The sequence below is a fragment of the Hemicordylus capensis genome, chromosome 2 (genome assembly GCF_027244095.1).
Source record: "Hemicordylus capensis ecotype Gifberg chromosome 2, rHemCap1.1.pri, whole genome shotgun sequence".
Classification (NCBI taxonomy): Eukaryota; Metazoa; Chordata; class Lepidosauria; order Squamata; family Cordylidae; genus Hemicordylus; species Hemicordylus capensis.
Genome location: NC_069658.1, coordinates 80,162,653 through 80,181,701, shown reverse-complemented (window position 1 = coordinate 80,181,701; position 19,049 = coordinate 80,162,653).

Sequence of the window (19,049 nt, the reverse complement as noted above, 5' to 3'; positions counted from 1 at the left end):
AAGTAGCTATTTGCATATCTGAAAATATTACATTGCAGGGGGTGGAAGCAATATATTGTGAGGTCAGTTTGGTGATAACTACATCACTGTATGTTCATCTGTGCAAGTATTCAACCATGAGCTTTTGTCAGACAATAATTTGGTTTGCCAGTCCTAATAACCAAGCTTAAGCCAACATTTCCAAATTACGCCTTCCTAATTTCCTTCCACTATATTCCCTGTCACGTAAGAAATTTGGAATGCTAATAATTATTTAAAGCATTTGAATAGTATAAACTTTCCCATCTTCTGCCCTGAAAAAGAACATTAATCTGGATAGGCTTAATATTAACCTGGATAGGCTCCTAAAAGTGTGTTAGTGAAACAAATAAAATGGTGTTTGTGCAACTTGTAGAGCTTCATAAAGCTATAGTGCTCCACCAGCATGTTGCACAACTGCAAGTGGAAAGACCTTCTTCAGGACATGTACAAGGTTATGTAACAAGGGTTGTGAAACAGCCGTTATACAACACTGTTGTGCAACAGAGTTGATCAGCAACATGGAACTGATCTGAGCAGCAAGCTTGTGGAACTCTCATTGCACAACTTGTCAACAGCTTTTTCTAGAGCAAGGACTAGTCTTGAACAGACATCCATTCTTTGTGCAATATCTTTGCATTACCTCTTCAGGCTTGCACAACAGCATTAGCTAGTGCAACACCACTCTACCATGCAAATTCCTAATGTAGCAAAACTCACCTGAGCAACGTGCTTGCACAAGTGCAATTCCTTTTCACAAGCACACTGTTAATCAGGATGTTGGCAGACCTTTGTTGTTGTTGTTGTTGTTGTTGTTACTACAGAAAGGAAACTTAGTGTATCTTGACTCTGGATTAAGAATGACATATATAACACCTAACCAAAGATTCTAAGAACCTGTCTTGCCTGTGGGAGTGTTTGGGCTTCGATTCATATCCTCCCAAACAGCTATCTGCACAGCTGATAGTGGCAATTATCAGCCTGCAACTAAACAAACAAACAAACAAACAAACAAATAATAGGCAGTGTGACACTGTAGGCCACTACTACACTGTAGGCCACTAAACTGTAGTGTGACACTGTAGGCCACTACACTGTAGACCACTAAATAGGCAGTGTGACACTGAAGCCACTATTAAATGTTTGTATCTCTTGTGGGAGTGCAATAAGCAAATATGGTAGGAATAAACAAACATCTAATAGAAACTATAGCCTCCAGACCAATCATCTGTAACATATTGAAGCTCTTCTCACAATCAGTGAGAAGAGCTTTGGTGGGTCTGCGGGGAGAGCGGGCTTAGCCCACTCTCCCTGCAAATGATCAAACATGCAGCCCTGGGCAGCCGTATTGGCCACTCACACGACTGTCGGCTCCGTCATGGAGCCGTTGGGGGCTTCAGGGATCGGGGACCACGCAGACCCCAGAAGTCCCTGGATGCCCCGCGTGAGTACATGGGGCATTCTGGGGGGACCCCTGATGCTGGCTGTCACCACACACCTCAGCAGCTCCCACTCCGTTAACCTTGTTTAAGGGGAGAGTATTTTAGTTGGGCTAGCCACAAGTGTTTTAGTTGGGCTAGCCACCTTGGGAGCATGAGGCTTGCCTGTGTGCCTGGTCGTTCCCACGATCACTGGAAAGCGGGCTAAGCTCCCTTAGCCCACTTTCCAGTGATTGTGGGAATAGCCTCATTGATTTATTTATATTTTATGTTATTTATTAATATACTTTTACAAGCTTAAGGCAGCATACTACAACATTTCAAATGAACTATCAAAAACAAAATACAATGCAATATGATATGATATATGATACAATACAACAAAACAAACATATGAGCAAAATTAAATGAGCACATTAAGTGAGTTCAAAGGCTTTGCTAAAAATTCAAGACTTGGCCACAACACAAAGCCAACAGTTAGGTGGACATATGGAGAAGGCATATGCAACCTACCTGTAGGTGCTGTAGTCAGGAAAGCCCTTCTCTTGTTGCCACCCTTGTTCTTTCAATTTAGAATCAACCGTTTATAGTTTAAATAAAGCTAGATGATACATCTGGCATGCAGAATTTCCCAGTGGATGCACTATCTGAAGGATGAAAGCCATATAAAAAGACAAAAAACAACAAACAACAAACCCTCACTCTAGAGGCGGAAAGCATCCACACAAAAGAGACTGAGATTTTTTTCTAGCTCTACTTAATGTGATATGCATCTATACATTTTAGAATGTTTAGAGGATTTAGTAGTACCATGACAGATAAAAATAGGGATCAGCATTCCCCTTGAGTCAAAATAATATATATAATCTTACATTGCATTATTCAGCCTATGTTAATATCAAAGATAGGATACAGCCAATTTTTAAAAAACTGTTTCTCACATACTGATACGATCATGCATCATCTTTTGCTTGAAATTCTATAAACATTGGCAAAGAACCACCTAACCCAGGGCATCATAAGAGTTGCACTTGTGGTTTGTCATAGCCAGTAGCACAGCAATACACTGTAGTTGTGCAACAGTGCAGCCTAGCTCCATTAGCTTTGCAAAAAAAAAAAAAAAAAAATCCAGTGCAAATACAGCATAAATTGGCATCATGCAGCACTGCAGCATGGTCCAGCATCAACCAATATAGCTAAATATGAAAGAGCAGGGCTGTGGATAGCTCATCAATGAATACTGACTTCCATACTCTATAAGGGGATATGGGCAAGTTGAGCACTGCCCATGCCCTTATGCACGTGTAAACAGCTGCTAAGGGCAGCACTTGGCAGCCATGGCTCAGTGCACGATTTGCTTGACATGCCACCCATTATGTCCAATGGATGATGCATCGCACAACATGCATGGAGCCCTTACCACCAAGTGCTGCTGCCTTGCAGTGCAGACCCATCACAGCTGTTTACACACATGCAAAGGCGCAGGCAGTGCTCAAGCCGCCGGGGTCCCCTTGCACACTATGGCAGCCACGAACTCTTTGGCCAAATACTGACAGCGATATTGACCTTCATGCTCAAAAGAAATTAAAAGTCAACTAACTGACCCAAGCACAGAGCATCTGCACACCTAGTTCTCCCTTCCTCCTCCTCTATTTTAGGGCTCAGTCAATTCTCCTCCCATCCCTTCAGCCAGTCTCCCTCGCCACCCTCTCTGCCAGTAGCTCTCATCCGCCTCATGAGGGGGCTGGCATTTTCGCTGCCTGCTCGGCTGCTTGCAGTGGCGGTGGTTGTGCCTACTCCTCCTCAACTCCCCCCCCCACCAGCTCCCGTCCTCTTCATGAGGAGCCCAGCAACCATTTTTCTTGGCTGCTCAGCTGCTCTCAGTGGTGCTACTGCCTTCTCGACCTCCCCCACCAGTTCCCATCCTCCTCGTGAGGATCACAGCGGCCCAATTTTCTGGGTCTGCTTGGCCATCTTCGGCAGCTCACAATAGCTCTGCCTCCTCCTCAGTCTCCCTCCCTCCCTCCTCGGCAGCTCTTGCAAGTCCCGGCAGCTGCTCACAAACTCTCACGAGAGCTGTCATGCACGGGATTAGCCACAGGTGCGCCTTAGAGAATTAGATAGATAGATAGATAGATAGATAGATAGATAGATAGATAGATAGATAGATAGATACTAACACAGTAGGATAGATTTGCCCTGAACATTAAATACTCACCACATCACATTTTGTACATTTTCATAGATGAATCAATATCAATGGGGTGCAGTATAAATATTCCAATGGAAGTATTGGATAAAAATATGTTAGATGCACCATATAACATAATGCTTTACTATGTTACCCAGATAGCCTGTTTGGGGGTTCCCAGGAGCACCCATACACCTGATTTGAAGCTACAGGCTTGTAGTTTCCATTTTGCCTCTCTGAACCCATGGGATTGTGAGTTCACCTGAACTAACTCACGGGGTATGCCACTGGGCACATAGCATGGGAAAGGTGACTCTAGGTCAAGTGGAACGCACAACTGCAGGAAGACTATTCCTCCATTCGCCTCTTCCTCAGGTGAGGAAGCCAAAATAGACAAGAGTTAATTAAGTGCTATTCTTCTGCAGAACTAGCCAAACGCTCTCCCCCTGTGTTGGCACATCAGAACAGTTCAAAGCTTATCACCTTTGCAAGAAGGAATGAGATAAGAGGCTCATCTTCCCTAACACAAATGTTAATGCCTGGCTCAGGGCACAGGAATCATGCTTGTTGATGCACCGATTTCATTCCACCCTACACAGGTTTCATAACCTATTCTCCTCATTGTGCTGGTAGAAGCAGACCCAGCAAAGTTTGAATCTGACCCAATGCATTCTTTTGTTCATCACCACTGTCACCCTTCTCAACAGAAAGGTGTGGTAGCATTAGGAGTGTACACAAAGCCTGTTTGTCTGGTTCAGTTCAAGTCTGGACTGGGCATGTTCAGTTTTGTGCCCCCCTGGAGCCAGTTCAGGGGTTCTAAGTGGAAGGAGGATTTTAGAGTCACCGCCTATGGTACGGGGTGGCGGCAGCAATGGAGGGGTCTATGTCATCTCCGCCTCCCCCTGCCAGCCTTCTCCCACTCTAAAAAGGGACAGTCTGGCCCATTTGGGGGCTATTCCAGCCCTTCCTCCAGTTGTAGTGGCCATTTTGGAGGCCACCGCAAATGCCCAATGGGCCTCGGCAGCCAGTGGCCATGCAATTTCTTTTTAAACTTAGAGCCCTGAACCAGCTCTGAGTCAGCTCGAGGGGTTCTGCTCAAGGTTGATCCGAACTGGGCTTGGTCCAACTTGAGGGCGAGCCCATAAGCCGGCCCTGTTCAATGACAAATCAGCTCGACCTTGAGCCAGTTTGCACATCCCTAGTCAGCATGCCGCCTCAGGGCAAGATGCTGTCTATTTCTAGCCAAGACACAATCAATCCGTTTGTCCTTTCCTTGGATTCACAAGCTGTGTGTTCGTGCACTTGGGCATTAGCTACACCAACTTGCTTTGCCGGGACTCTCGTTCCCATCCCACTTGTCACCTCCAGATTGGCCCTGCTTCCAAGCCCAATCTGTGCAGTGCACTTGGTTACTACTTTCTATTTATTCATATCACATATAAGCAAACAGATTAGTTTTTTCTAACTGAGCAGAAGCTTTCTCCCTTTAAAAATAATTAAAATATTCAGTGTCCAAGAGCCTAGAGCCCACAGGCCTGAGTCAAGAGGTGTAGCTATAATTGAGCAGATGGGTTCAAAGAACCTGGGCCCTCTAGCTCCTGAGGGACCTCCAGATCCACCTCTCCCAATTTTCTTCATTATCTCCCTCATTCTTCATTATCTTCCTCATTCCGAGGGGCCACTATAAAGAGGGGTGCACACTGGCCCCCTCTCCCCTAGCTAAGCCCCTGCCTGAGTCACATGCCCCTAAATTCAAATTCAGGCCCACTGTTGAATCAACACCTTTTGCACTTGCTTCTGAATAACAAGAGCCGCTCCTCCACACCACTGTTCTCCCACACTCTCTCTCTCCACTCATTTCCTCTTTCTTGGACCCAGAGAAAAGGTCAGGCAAAGAAAAGTTAAGTAAGCGAGCGAGCAAGCAAGCAAATAAACTAACAGTGGTCCACGATAGACAGTAGTGGCATAAAGAGCAATACTATGAGCTACTGCCAGCATTGCTACTTCTCCAAAATATTCAGTTAGGAATTCTTACTACTACTGCTATTACTACTACTATTCCTTGGAGGGAGACTGAAGTCTTTAGTAGTCTGAAGCCTAGCCTACTTCCCCTGGGCTTCACCTCCCTGCCTGGAGAGGAGAAGCCTTAAAGGGGAAACCATCTGGAGCGTGAGACTCTTTCTCTACTCTACCTGCTCCTGCCAGGCTTGTTCTTAGCACAGACATGCAGACAATGCAAGGCATGATGATGTGGGAGAGGCCAGCTCTGTAGTGGGCTTGGATTCTGAAGATGCTGTCTCGGAGACCGCAGACCCTGTGGGGCCCTTCTCTGGAGACCCCATCCCAGTCCAGCACTGTGATTAGTATTAGTCCTATCTCTTCAGCATCTGACTTAGAATCAATACTGAGCAGGGGATGCCACATGAAAGGCCATGACACGGTTTGCAAGATTAATGATGCAGTATCAAGATCAGTCACACTCCTGTAACTAGGGCAGAAACTGGGGCAATGACCCCATACTCCCAACTTATTGCTCTGAATTTATTTAGATGATTCAAATTGTTTCTATGTATAACATTGCATGCTATGACACTTTCAGGAGATTGCTTGCCTGACGTCCTAGCCATTGTTTTTGTTAGAGGCCATCTTTCATTTGGCCCTTCCTAGCTATTGCTCAATTTGCTAAGATGAGAAGGTCATGGAAAATGACACCACTGATGAGGAAGGAACACGTCTGAGTTGACAGTTATGCAGCTTTCCTCCCTCATTTGGCTCTTCCATTTCTCTCTCCATTTTCTCTCCATTTTTCTTCCTTAAGTGTCTCAAACAAGCATTTAATTTGCATCTTAAAAAGCGGCTTTATTGTAAGTTAATTAAATATTGATCACTAAAAAGGCACTTATTGAGATTTAGTATGAATACAAGAGATAAGCAAAGTCACTAAGTCAAATTACCTCAATAATACATGTATAATTACATTCTTACTTTTGAATAGGTAACCACATTTGCTTGAAAATACTATTTGGAAATTTAATTGGTATAATAAAATTGTATTACTTTTTTAAAAACTTTGTTCAGTCTATGAGCAACACAAAATTAATAGACATACTTCTTTTATTTTACTAGTAGCTTTGATCCATGACTTGATTGTGGATGAAGAAGCCAATCTGGTGTGCATTACAGAGACCTGGTCAGGAGAGGCTAGTGGTCTGGTTTGGTCCCAGCTTCTCCAAGTAAGTTATGCCATGATGGAGCAGGCAAGAGGATATGATCGGGGAGGAGGGGTGGCCGTGGTCTATAATAATAGCATCTCCCTTACCAGAATCTCTGTCAGGGAACTGACGTATATTGATTGTGTATACCTAAGTCTAGAGACCAAGGATAGACTGGGACTTCTGTTGGTGTACTAATCACACCACTGCCCAATGGAGTCACTAACTTAGCTGACAGATCTGGTTGTGGAATTGGCATTGGAGTGGTCCAGGTTGTTGTTGTTGGGGGACTTCAATGTTCATTTGGGTCCGGGTTGTCAGGAGGGGCTCAGGAGTTCATAGTGGCCAGGACGATTATGGATCTATCCCAGTTGGTTTCTGGACCGACACATTATGCTAGTCACATGCTCAATTTGTTCTTTTGCACTGATCAGGGTGATGTTCTGTGGGTGGGGACTCCTGTCATCTCCCCATTGTCATGGACGGATCACCATCTGGTTAAGGTAGGACTTGCAGCCACAACCCACCTCTGCAGGGGTAAAGGTCCTATTAGGTTGGTCTGCCTGAGAAAGTTATTGGATCCAATAGGATTCCAAGAAGGCTCAGGAGAGTTTAGAGTTGCCTCTGCTAGTGATTCTGTCAACATTGTGGTGTAAATATGGAATAATGAACTCACTAGAGCCGTGGACACAATAGCTCCTAAGTGTCCCCTCTGACCTGCTTCAAAGTCAGCCCCCTGGTATTCAGAAGAACTAAGGGAGCTGAAGCACCGGGGTAGATGACTGGAGCACAACTGGAGGAAGACTCAGCACAAGACCAACAGGTCGCAACACAAAGCACATTTGAAGATCTATGCTCTGGCAGTGCAGGTGACAAAGAAGCAAATCTTTTTGCTTGCATTGCTTCTGAACGTGCATGTCCAGCATAGTTATCTAGGGCTGTGAGTAGGCTAGTTTATGCCCCCTCCCACTTGAATTTAAACTTGGAACCATCAGTCACTCAATGTGACATCTTCGATGACTTTTTTGCAGATAAATCTTTCATATTTGAGCCATAGTTTTTACAGAGTCTATTGTAGAGGTGTCCAGCGACTCCTCTTATAGGATTAGAATCAATCACTTTCAGTTTGTGACTCCCAAGGATGTGGACAAATTGCTTCAGACTGTGCATCCTACAACCTGCTCTCTTGACCCTTGCCCAATTTGGCTTATCTCATCCAGTAATCTTATTATCCAAGAGGGTCTGGTAAATATTATAAATGCTTCTCTGAGGGAGGACAGGATGCCCCCTTGTCTTAAGGATGCGATTATTAGAACTTAACTGAAGAAACCTGCATTGGATCCCTCGGAGATGGCTAATTACAGAAAGGTTTCTAATCCTCCATGGTTGGGCAAGGTGTTTGAGTGGTTGGTGCCCTCTCAGTTCCAGGCAGTTTTTGATGATACAGATTATTTAGACCCATTTCAACTGGCTTTTGAGTAGGCTATGGGGTTGATCGGCTTTATGGATGATCTCCAATTGACTATCAACAGAGGAAGTGTGACTCTGCTGCTCATTTTGGATCTCTCAGTGGCTTTTGATACCATCAACCATGGTATCCTTCTGGGTCACTTGAGGGAGGTGGGATTGGGTGGCAATGTTTTAAAGTGGTTCTGTTCCTACCTCTCTAGTAGATTCCAGATGGTGTTGCTTAGAAACTGTTGTTCTGCAAAGCAAGAGTTACTGTATGGAATTCCACAAGACTCCATACTGTCTCCAATTCTCTTTGACATCTACATGAAACCGCTGGGAGAGATCATCAGGAGATTTGGTACAGGGTGTGATCAATATGCGGATGACACCCAGATCTATTTCTCCTTATCAACTTAATCAGGAAGGCATAATTTCCCTAAATACCTGTCTGGAGGTGGAAATGGGCTAGATGAAGGATAACGAACTGAAATTGAATCGAAATAAGACAGTGTGGGTCCAGGACATGAGAGATGGTTTAGATCTGTCTGTTCTAGATCTAGATTCAAGATTCAGGGGGAGTATAACCCCATCTGCCTGTTCTAGATGGGGTTACATCCCCCCTGAATGATCAGGTACATAGCTTGGGAGTGTTCTTGGCTCCAAAACATTCTATGGTTTCTCAGGTTGAGGCAGTGGCCAAGGGTGCTTTTTATCAACTTTGGTTGATACATCAACTATGCCCATTTCTGGAACAGTTATGTTTTTAAATTGGTAGTTCATATTCTGGTAACCTCCAGGCTTGACTACTGTAATGCACTCTACATTGGTTGTCTTTGTACGTAGTCCATACACTACAATTGGTACAGAATGCAACTGTCAGATTGGTCTCTGGGATAACCCAAATGGACAATATAACACCGATTTTAAAAGAACTGCACGGTCTGCCGATATGTTTCTGAGTGAATTACAAAGTGCTGGTTATTACCTATAAAGCCCTCACTGGCTTGGGTCCAGGGTATTTAAGAGAGTGCTTTCTTTGTCATCAACCCTGTTGCCTACTAAGATAATCTGGAGAGGCCTGGTTACAATTGCCAGCAACTCATTTGGTGGCAACCGGCACCAGGCCTTTTATGTGGCTGCCTGTGGCTTTGGAATTTGCTCCCTGTTGAAATAAGAGCATCTCCTTCTATGTTTGGTTTTAGGAAGACCCTCAAGATGTACTTGTTTTCTCAGGCTTTTAATTGAAATTAATTTTAAATGATTTGATCTGTTTTTATTTTGAGAGATTGTTTTAATTATCTTGTGAATTTTAACTGTTTTTATTTGCTTTATATTTGCTGTGCTTTCATTCTGTACATCACTGATATACTGTACTTGCCCATACATATACCAAGTGTATATCAGTTGTTATAAAAATATGATAGATAAACAAACAAAGGATGTCATTGGTAAGCTTATGTGATTCACAGCATTATCTTTTGGCTCTCACAATTATGGAAAGATTTCTAGTGAAATCATTGGGATTTATCTCAGCGACTTCTGTAGCTTCTGAAACAAAGCTTCACAGATTCCTAGGAGGGTATTCAGAATAATGGTTCTCAAACTTACTACACTTAAGGAACCTGTCCACATTAAATCAGCTACTGAAGAGTCCTTGTACATGGAACCCCAAAGCAATGCAAAGTATTATGGGGCAGACTCCAGTTCATGCAGGGAAATTAGCCAGGTCTAGTGGTCCCACTTGTCTTGCATAAACTGAAGAACCCACCCTCACCTGCAGCAGAACACTGTAGGAGACCTTTGGCAGCAGCAGAAAGCCTATCTTTCAATGAAGCTTGTCCACCATGACTGTTCATCTGCTAAGAAATCCTCATAAGCTTTTGAGCAACCTCAGGGTCTCCAGAACACAATCTGAAAAGCACTGCTGTAGAGCACATCTATTTCCCGTAAGAATAATGGCACCATGTTTGCAATGACATAATTTGTCAAATTATTCTTGTTAACATTCTCTATCACAATTTCTATCACAGAAATTGTTTTGGAGGCTATGGCTGTGTTCCATGGTCTACAGAAAAAGTAAAACAGCAAAAATGGAAATGGTGAAGCGATAATCTTTATGTAGGGAACTGAAACTATTAATATATGACAGTGATCTAATTTTATGACAGGTTCCAGTTATATTCATCTATCACACTTTCAAGGCTGGTTCCTAGTTTATAATTATTTTTAGATGTACAGTGTTAACCAACTTGTGAAATTACAATATCACATATTTGTTATTGTACATCATATTTCACGTTTCCTTTTGCATACCCATTGTTGATAACATTATCACTAAATTCCACGATGTTGCTTCTGTCTATGTAGAATCTGGAAACAGGAGAAAGAACCCTTTCCTAATCATTAAGTCTTACCCAAACTGAGGCCAATAGAAGCAATTACATTAAATGATATTTAAAACCAAAGATTTTTGAAGTACAGCTATATCCTTTCCTCTACCCGGCTTAACTTCTTCTGAAGATGATGTCACACACTTTAGTAAAATGTCTTTTATTTAATCACACTTTGGAGAAATCTAGCCCCTTGGCTACCCTTTGACCAAGCCACTTCACTTGTTCAGTATAACAATTGATATAATAATTTTGTTTCTTTGTTACATTTCTCTACTTAATTTCTACAATCACCTCCATCACAAGTCTAAATTTATATAGCTTATTTATTTGTTGCATTTCTAGGCCAAACCTTCTAAAGGAATACAATAAAACAACTACAATAAAATTTAAACAGGCAGTAGAACAATAAATACAATAAAATCACAGAGGACAGATTAGACAAACATCCTAATAGATTAGTCTGGATTCAGCTTAGGTCTTATAAGAAAGGGTCCTTTAGTTCCTATAACACCTGAAATTACTTTATTTGATGAACCCAAGCTATGATTATATCCCTGTTCTCTAGTGCTAAATCCTTTACTTGAAAAAGGCAATCACTAGTGTATAGTTGTGTGGAGTCCCTGAGGATAACAATTAGCTGCTGGTTGCTTGCAGGTAGGACTAAATTATCTTCAAAAGACTATGAAAGCACAAGGTAATAAGGCAATATATAACATGATAAAGGGAAACTTTTACTGAGTATTAATTAGGTGTTTTCAGAAATAGGCAGCAGGAGCTTTGATGTTCCACTTTAAAATATAATGTTTGTTGCTTTTATTAATTTATTTCCAATCCACATTTGGAATCAAATTATTGAAGCCACAAGGAAAGTCTTCTACAAGTTTCCTTTCACTGGGGCAAACTTAGCAGTAGGGGGTGTCTGTGATCAGAATATAATGAATGTCAGCCTCTCTTGCCAAAATGCTTCACTGTACTTGATGATAAGTGGAAAGATAACTAAAAGGCCGTAGAATACAGTTGTGTTAAAAACAAGGCTGAGACATTGTCATTTTAGGATTCGTTGCACTTTCATTAGTACATCCATTTCTGCTGATCTTTGACACCATTCTTGAAATATATTTCATTAATGCCTGTTACCATGGGTTCCTGCAATCTCCCAAATGATCTTAACTGAACATGCCACCTCAGAGACACACATCCCACAAGTGACTGCTAAATGAAAAGCTTTGAGATAAAGGGTCCCTGTAGAAGGAGAGGCCTAAATTATGGCAGTCCCTTGAACAAGCCCTATATAACTATTCTCAGGAATGCTTCCCAGATGGAATGAGTCAGAATTGTGCCAGTCTGAGCATGATTATCTTGGACTAGCTCAGTAATTGCATGGTTCTTCCTCAATGGTCTCTCTAATCCCCAAGTATATGGACTTGGCGATCCACACACCACATATCATTGGGGATCCACACACCACATAAACTTAGCGATCTTTCATGGACTGCACAACTCTGAGACCATGAAATTATTCCAATGAAATGAACAGCTCTATTGGATCAGGATCAAGGCCAACTTGTCCAGCATCCTGTTTTCCATAGTGGCCCACCAGATGCCTCTGGGAAGCCCACGGGAAAGAGGTATGTCTTCTAAGGCATGTCCTCTCTCTTGCTGTTTCCCCCTGCAATTGATATCTTGCCTTAGGCTGGAGGTAGCCTAGAGCCATCAGACCAGTAGCCATTGATAGTCCTGTCCTCCATGAATTTGTCTAAGTCTCTTTTAAAGCCATCTAGGCTGGTGTTCATCACCACGTTGTGTGGCAGAGAATTCCATAGGTTAATTACACACTGCGTTAAAACATGTTTCCTTTTCTGGGTCCTAAACTCCCTGGCAATCTGGTTCTAGTGTTGTGAGAGAGGGATAAAAATTTCTCTCTGTCCACTCTCTTTCAAACAGATTCAAAGTGATCAGTTGTTTGCATAACTTGCCACCATCCTGATTCCACAAAAGACTCTACCAAAGAAAACCTTTGCTGCAGTAACTGACACTTCCAAAATAGATCTGAACAACTCTGGGGGGGAAAGGCAGTATGATAATAATGAAATTCCGTGTCACACAACATTTGCATTGCCAGCAGTCTGATCAGCCTTCTGCAAAATCTGTATCTATCTTCTTTAAGTTTTAGCAGTACACTTTTAAAAATATTATCTGAAGCTATTTTTAAATGAAGCCTATATGGTTCCGTTCTGTGTTCTGTCAAAGCCATGTTCCATCTAGTATATTAATCTACTAATTTTTCCTGTAGGTGTTCATGAACAGTGCTTCCGAGAAGTGTAATAGAAAGAACATGAATAGCATTTGCCAGCACTTACTTTTGCTTTCTGGCAAAACAATGGATAATGAGATCTTATACTGTACATTCTTGCGTAGCCTGTGAGGTTTCTCCAAGTGCAGGAAAGGGAAATGGCTTCAGTGTGAGGGAACCGAGGTTGCTTCACCTTGCCACTTGCATTCACAGTTTGCAAGATTTTTCATTGTCAGGCCATGACATTGTCAGGCTGCTTCAAATGGAACACTAAAATGCATTCCCTCCTTTTTGGTGTTAAAATCACCACTCCACTTTCTTCCTTCAAATTTGTTTCTCTTTCTTCTTCTTTTTATTATTATTTGGAAAAGCAAAGCAATGTGGTGCCATTTGATTTCCCCCCCTCTGAAGGGTCGGGGGAGAGGGGCTTCTAATGCTGCACCTGAAACAGAATGTTCCTCATCCATATGGGAAAGCTCTATATACCAGAGCTTCTACCATCACCACTAGGAGATGGCACAGGCTCCTCTCTGCCCTAGCTTTGCCCCTTTCTAGCAGCTTCAACAGAATGGATTATTATTATTATTTCTTGTTTACACAATCAGACAGGTGTTATTGACTGGTTTGTTTTATCCAGACATCGAGTCCTTTCCAAGGAACTGGGATAGCTGAATTTTATTGTCAATTGTTATAGATATCATCACAGAATATAGGCTGTTCCCAGTAAAGCTGCTTTTTGTAATTGGCTGATGGTGATTTCTGTGGCCCCTATGGTGTTGAGGTGCTCTTCAAGGTCTTTTGGAACTGCACCCAGGGCGCCAATTACCACTGGGATTATTTTTGTCTTCTTCTGCCACAGCCTTTCAATTTCAATTTGTAGATCTTTGTATTTGGTGATTTTTTCTATTTCTTTTTCTTCTGTTCTGCTATCCCCTGGTATTGCTATGTCGATTACTTTGACTTGTTTTTCTTTCTTCTCGACTACAATTATATCTGGTGTATTGTGTGGCAGATGTTTGTCTGTTAGTAGTCAGAAGTCCCATATTATTTTTACATCTTCATTTTCTTCAACTTTTTAAATTTTATGGTCCCACCAACTTTTGGCTACAGGTAGCTTGTATTTTTTGCAGATGTTCCTGTGTATCATCCCTGCTACCTTGTCATGCCTTTGTTTGTAGTCAGTCTGTGTGATCTTTTTACAACAGCTGATTAGGTGGTGTACTGTTTCATCTGCTTCTTTACAAAGGCGGCACTTGCTGTTTGTGGTGGATTTTTCGACTTTTGATCTTATTGCATTTGTTCTTAGTGCTTGTTCTTGCGCAGCCAGTATTAAACCCTCTGTTACTTTCTTCAAGTTGCCATTCTTTAGCCATTGCCAGATCTTGGTGATGTCTGATTTTCCACTTATATTGTGCATATATTGACCCCGCAGGGGCTTATTTCTCCATTTTTCTGCTCGGTTATTGACTTTTTCTTTCTTGTAGGCCTGCTTTCTTTCATTGGTATTGAATAGTTTCGCGTTATTGACCATTTGAAGTGCATCTTCTTCACTGTCCTTGATATATTCTTCAAGGCCTCTTTTCTCCTCCTCTACTGTTTGATGGACTTGCAGCATTCCTCTTCCATCTGAGCTGCAAGGGAGGTATAGCCTATCGACATCACTGCGGGGGTGCAGAGCATGATTGATGGTCATGATTTTCCTGGTCTTACGATCTAGCGTCTCTAGCTCTGCCTGGGTCCAGTCTATTATTCCTGCAGTGTATCTGATAACAGGTATAGCCCAGGTGTTTATGGCTTGTATGGTGTTCCCACCATTGAGTTTGGACTTTAGGATTTTTCTAACTCTCCTGATGTATTCACTTCCCATTTTTCTTTTAACTTCAGTGTGTGCAATGTTATCAGCCTGGAGAATGCCCAAGTATTTGTAAGGTTCTTTCTCTTCCAGGTTCTTGATCTTGCTTCCATTGGGCAGTTCTATTCCTTCTGTTTTTGTTATTTTCCCTCTGTTCATTATTAATGCAGCACACTTGTCTAGTCCAAACTCCATTGCTATATCGTTACTGAATATACGGACAGTGTTTAGCAGTGATTCGATTTCTGACTGGGACTTTCCATACAACTTCAGATCGTCCATGTAGAGCAGATGGTTGATTTTACTGGCTGTTTTAGATGTTTGGTATCCGAGGCCTGTTTTTTTGAGTATTTGTGAAAGTGGGGTCATGGCGATTACAAACAACAGAGGGGATAGTGAGTCCCCTTGGAAAATGCCTCTTCGAATGCTAACCTGTCCAAGTGTCTCGCCATTGATTGTTAACAGTGTACTCCACATGCTCATTGCTTTTTTAAAAATAAATATCTGAATGTTTTTGCTGACTCCAGTTGTTTCTAAATATTTTAGTATCCATGTGTGAGGCAATGAATCAAAGGCTTTCTTGTAGTCAATCCATGCAACACTTAGATTGGTTTTTCTTCTCTTACAATTTTCTAAAATCATTTTGTCAATCAGCAGCTAGTCTTTTGTGCCTCTGGTGTTCGGGCAATTTCCTTTCTGTTCAACTGGAAGCTGTTTGTTAGTTAATAAGTGTTGCATCACTTCATCTGCTATTATTCCAGTTAATAATTTGAACATGGTTGGCAGGCAGGTTATCAGTCTATAATTACTTGGAACTGCACCTTTTGCTGGGTCTTTCATGATGAGATGAGTTTTCCCCGTTGTTAGCCATTGTTCAATATCACCTCCTTGCAAAATGTGATTGAACTGTTTTGATAGTTGTTTATGAAGGCTTGTTAGGTGTTTAAGCCAAAAGCCATGCAGTTCATCGTCGCCTGGCGCAGTCCAATTTTTAATTTTCTTTGCTCTTTCACTTATTAATTCTGGTGTTATTATTAGATCTTGCATTTGTTGGTTACATTTTTTGACCTCTTTCATCCAGCCTGCTTTTTTATTATAATCTATTGGATTGTCCCATAATTTCCCCCAGAATTGTACTGTTTCTTCTTTATTTGGTGTTTCTACGTTTCTTGCAGTTTCTCCTTCTATGCTTTGGTAGAAACGTCTCTGATTCGACTGGAATTGAAGATTCTGCCTGTGTTGTGTAATTCTGGCTTCGTATCTGCTAATCTTCTTTGACACTGCTGTTACTTGCTGCTTTATTATTTCGAGGACTTCTCTAATTTTCCTTGAATCTAGGTGGTATTTTTGGATCAGATACTGTTTGGTGTATTTATTCTTCAGCTTCTTATCTTTCATATCTTTCAGTTTACTAGCATCTGATCTAAGCCTGGCAATTTTATTTTCAAATCTAATCTTCCATTTAGGTGATGTACTACTTTCTTTTTTTACAGGTCCACTGATCTTATATCCGAGCTCTATTGCATTATTGTTGTTGTTGTTGTTGTTGTCATTATTTTATTGCATTGATAATAATTGCATTGCATCGCAATAATTATTATTGCATTGACTGTATATGTTATTAGACTGATTTTTCTGTCCCTGCCAGTCTCTACCGTGGAAATGAATAGCATTTGGTTTTATTTTCTCATGAGTATTTTCTCAAACATCTAGTTAGGTCATCCAGTTAAAAATCAATGGTTCACTGAAACAGTAAAATAAATGTAGCCTTGCAAGTTTTAGTCATGGGGGTATTTCTGAAGTCAAATATGAATCTAGCTAGTATACTGCTCTTGGGTATTATTTTATCATTTCAGAGACTGGAAGCATTAGAACATGCTGTAAAGATAAGTCACTGAAGGGAGGATTCTAGCTAAATAAAGTGGATAAGTGTGAAAGAACATAAGGAATTGTCCGAGCTCTTGTGTTGTTATTGTTGCTGCACTGTACATTAGTTGGTTTGTTTCTTGCAAATTATTGGTTGTTATTTCTGCAAGTGCAGCACTGACATCTTTTAATGCCTGAGCAAATTGTTTTTTGGCAACTGTTTTTAGAGCTGGAAGCTGAACCCTGGTGGTTGTTTGGTTCATGTGCTCAGTTATTTTTTGCTTTAGTTCTTGTTGCTTTTCTGTTAAACGGCATTTGGGTTTTTGAGGTGAAGGCAAGGGGGTGGTTGCCTAGTTTTGATTTTGAAACAGTTCAGTAACAGTGGCATCCTCGATTTCCAACACCTCCTCCACCTGCGCCTGAGCAACTTCTTCAATTGGTGGTAATTCTTCTTCCATATCTTGAGCCTGTGTTGCTCTTTGCAGTTCTTCCAGCTCAACTCCTGTGAATACTTTATTTCTTATTATGTATCTTCTCTGGTCTGCTAGCCTTTATTCTGTTATTTCTGTGTCTGGATGCTTCTCTTTCCAAATTTGGTACATTCTTTTTAAATAACCTCTTCTAGTTGGACTAGACTTGTAATAGCAGATTATTATTTCCTTGTTGGCATTTTTCGTATATTTTTTTCGGTTAAGCGACGTTTCTTCCAGTAACTTTGCTGTCTTCAGCCCTGGTTGCTCAACTGAAGATCCTGAGTCCTGTTGCCCACTTGCCACCAGATGTCCAGGGACTATAGCACCTGGCGCGGTCCTTGTTGACCCGGGCAACGACCGATCCGGTATAGATTTATTAAAGTTGCGTCTCACCATATTGTTGATGGGAGAGGCACTCTTTGTCTGGCTCCTCTGGTGAGACCTGTCCAGTATGGTTGGACCTCTGGCATAGCTCTCACCTTCCTCAGAGCACACAAGCCCCACAACCACGCCAAGGTAGTGCCTCACTATTATTATTATTATTATTATTATTATATTTATATTTATATCCCGCTCTTCCTGCAAGGAGCCCAGAGCGGTGTACTACATTCTTGAGTTTCTTTTTCACAACAACCCTGTGATGTAGGTTAGGCTGAGAGAGAACTGACTGGCCCAGAGTCACCCAGCTAGTATTTCTTAGTCCCAACTAGATAGCCAGTTGCCCAGTATAACCACTAATGCACAGAGTCTCTAGCAATCTATAACCTCACAGCAACACCAAGAAAGCTTACTTGCCAACATGAAGAATGTTAATGTATTCCATCTTCCCCTTCAACGAGGTGTTTTTCATTACAACTTGAGCCCATAGCTAAGAACAAAAAAGGTCCCTAAAATAGGAAATTTATGGAACCCATCAAGTGTTGTGATGAAGCAGTTGTTCCATACTCTGATTTCCAGTTTCACACATTTCAGGTACTGATTTATAAACAATTGTCCTTATTCTTCACACATGATCTTTGTCTATATTAGTTTTTTTGTAGTACAGTACAACAGTATCTGTTATAGTGTTTTGGAGAATGAGAAAAATGGAACATTACCAGAACATGTCCTATTGAAATACAATGTCAAAAGAGTGCCATAAAGCTATTCACAAGGATGTCTTTAAATACTATCATCTTTGCCAGAAACAGAAACTTTGGTGATAAAGTGTTTATAGTAGGATGCTTAAAGCACTTTCTTTTGAAATGTTTTATGGTCTGTAGAAAAGGCAAAATTCTTTAGTGTACTGAATTTAAGAACAAAAGAGAGAGACTTTTTACAGCAACATAACTTATAGAACATAACTTATAATTTTTGTATTGTAATTATAAAGTCTGAGCTGGACCCATACATCTTATTTTCTCTGCACCTTCAGGGATATTACCTCAGAAAATCGTGTTGTTTATAATCTGTCACTGATGCATGAGTACATTATATGTTAGAGACTCTATATTAAAGGTTTGTTCTGGGTGACTGTCATGCTCTTCCAGCATGAATGTGCAGCATAAAATGGTGAGCACTTTTACACTATATAAAAGCTTCTCTATAAAAATGTTTTAATTAATTCATCCTTGACTGAACAAAACACACTGTATGGTAATTCATACGAAGCAAGACAGGCCAATAACTCTAGTGGCATTCTGAAAGACTTTCCCTTGAAATGCTGTTCTTACAAAATACATTCCATAATTTTGCCCAGCCACTCTTATTAAAGTATAGTGAACTATTACAATTTAACTTCATTAGTTGTGCATATTAAAAATGAACATTTTCCTACATAAGAAATGCAGCTTTATAGGGAAATGTTATAGAACAAAAGAA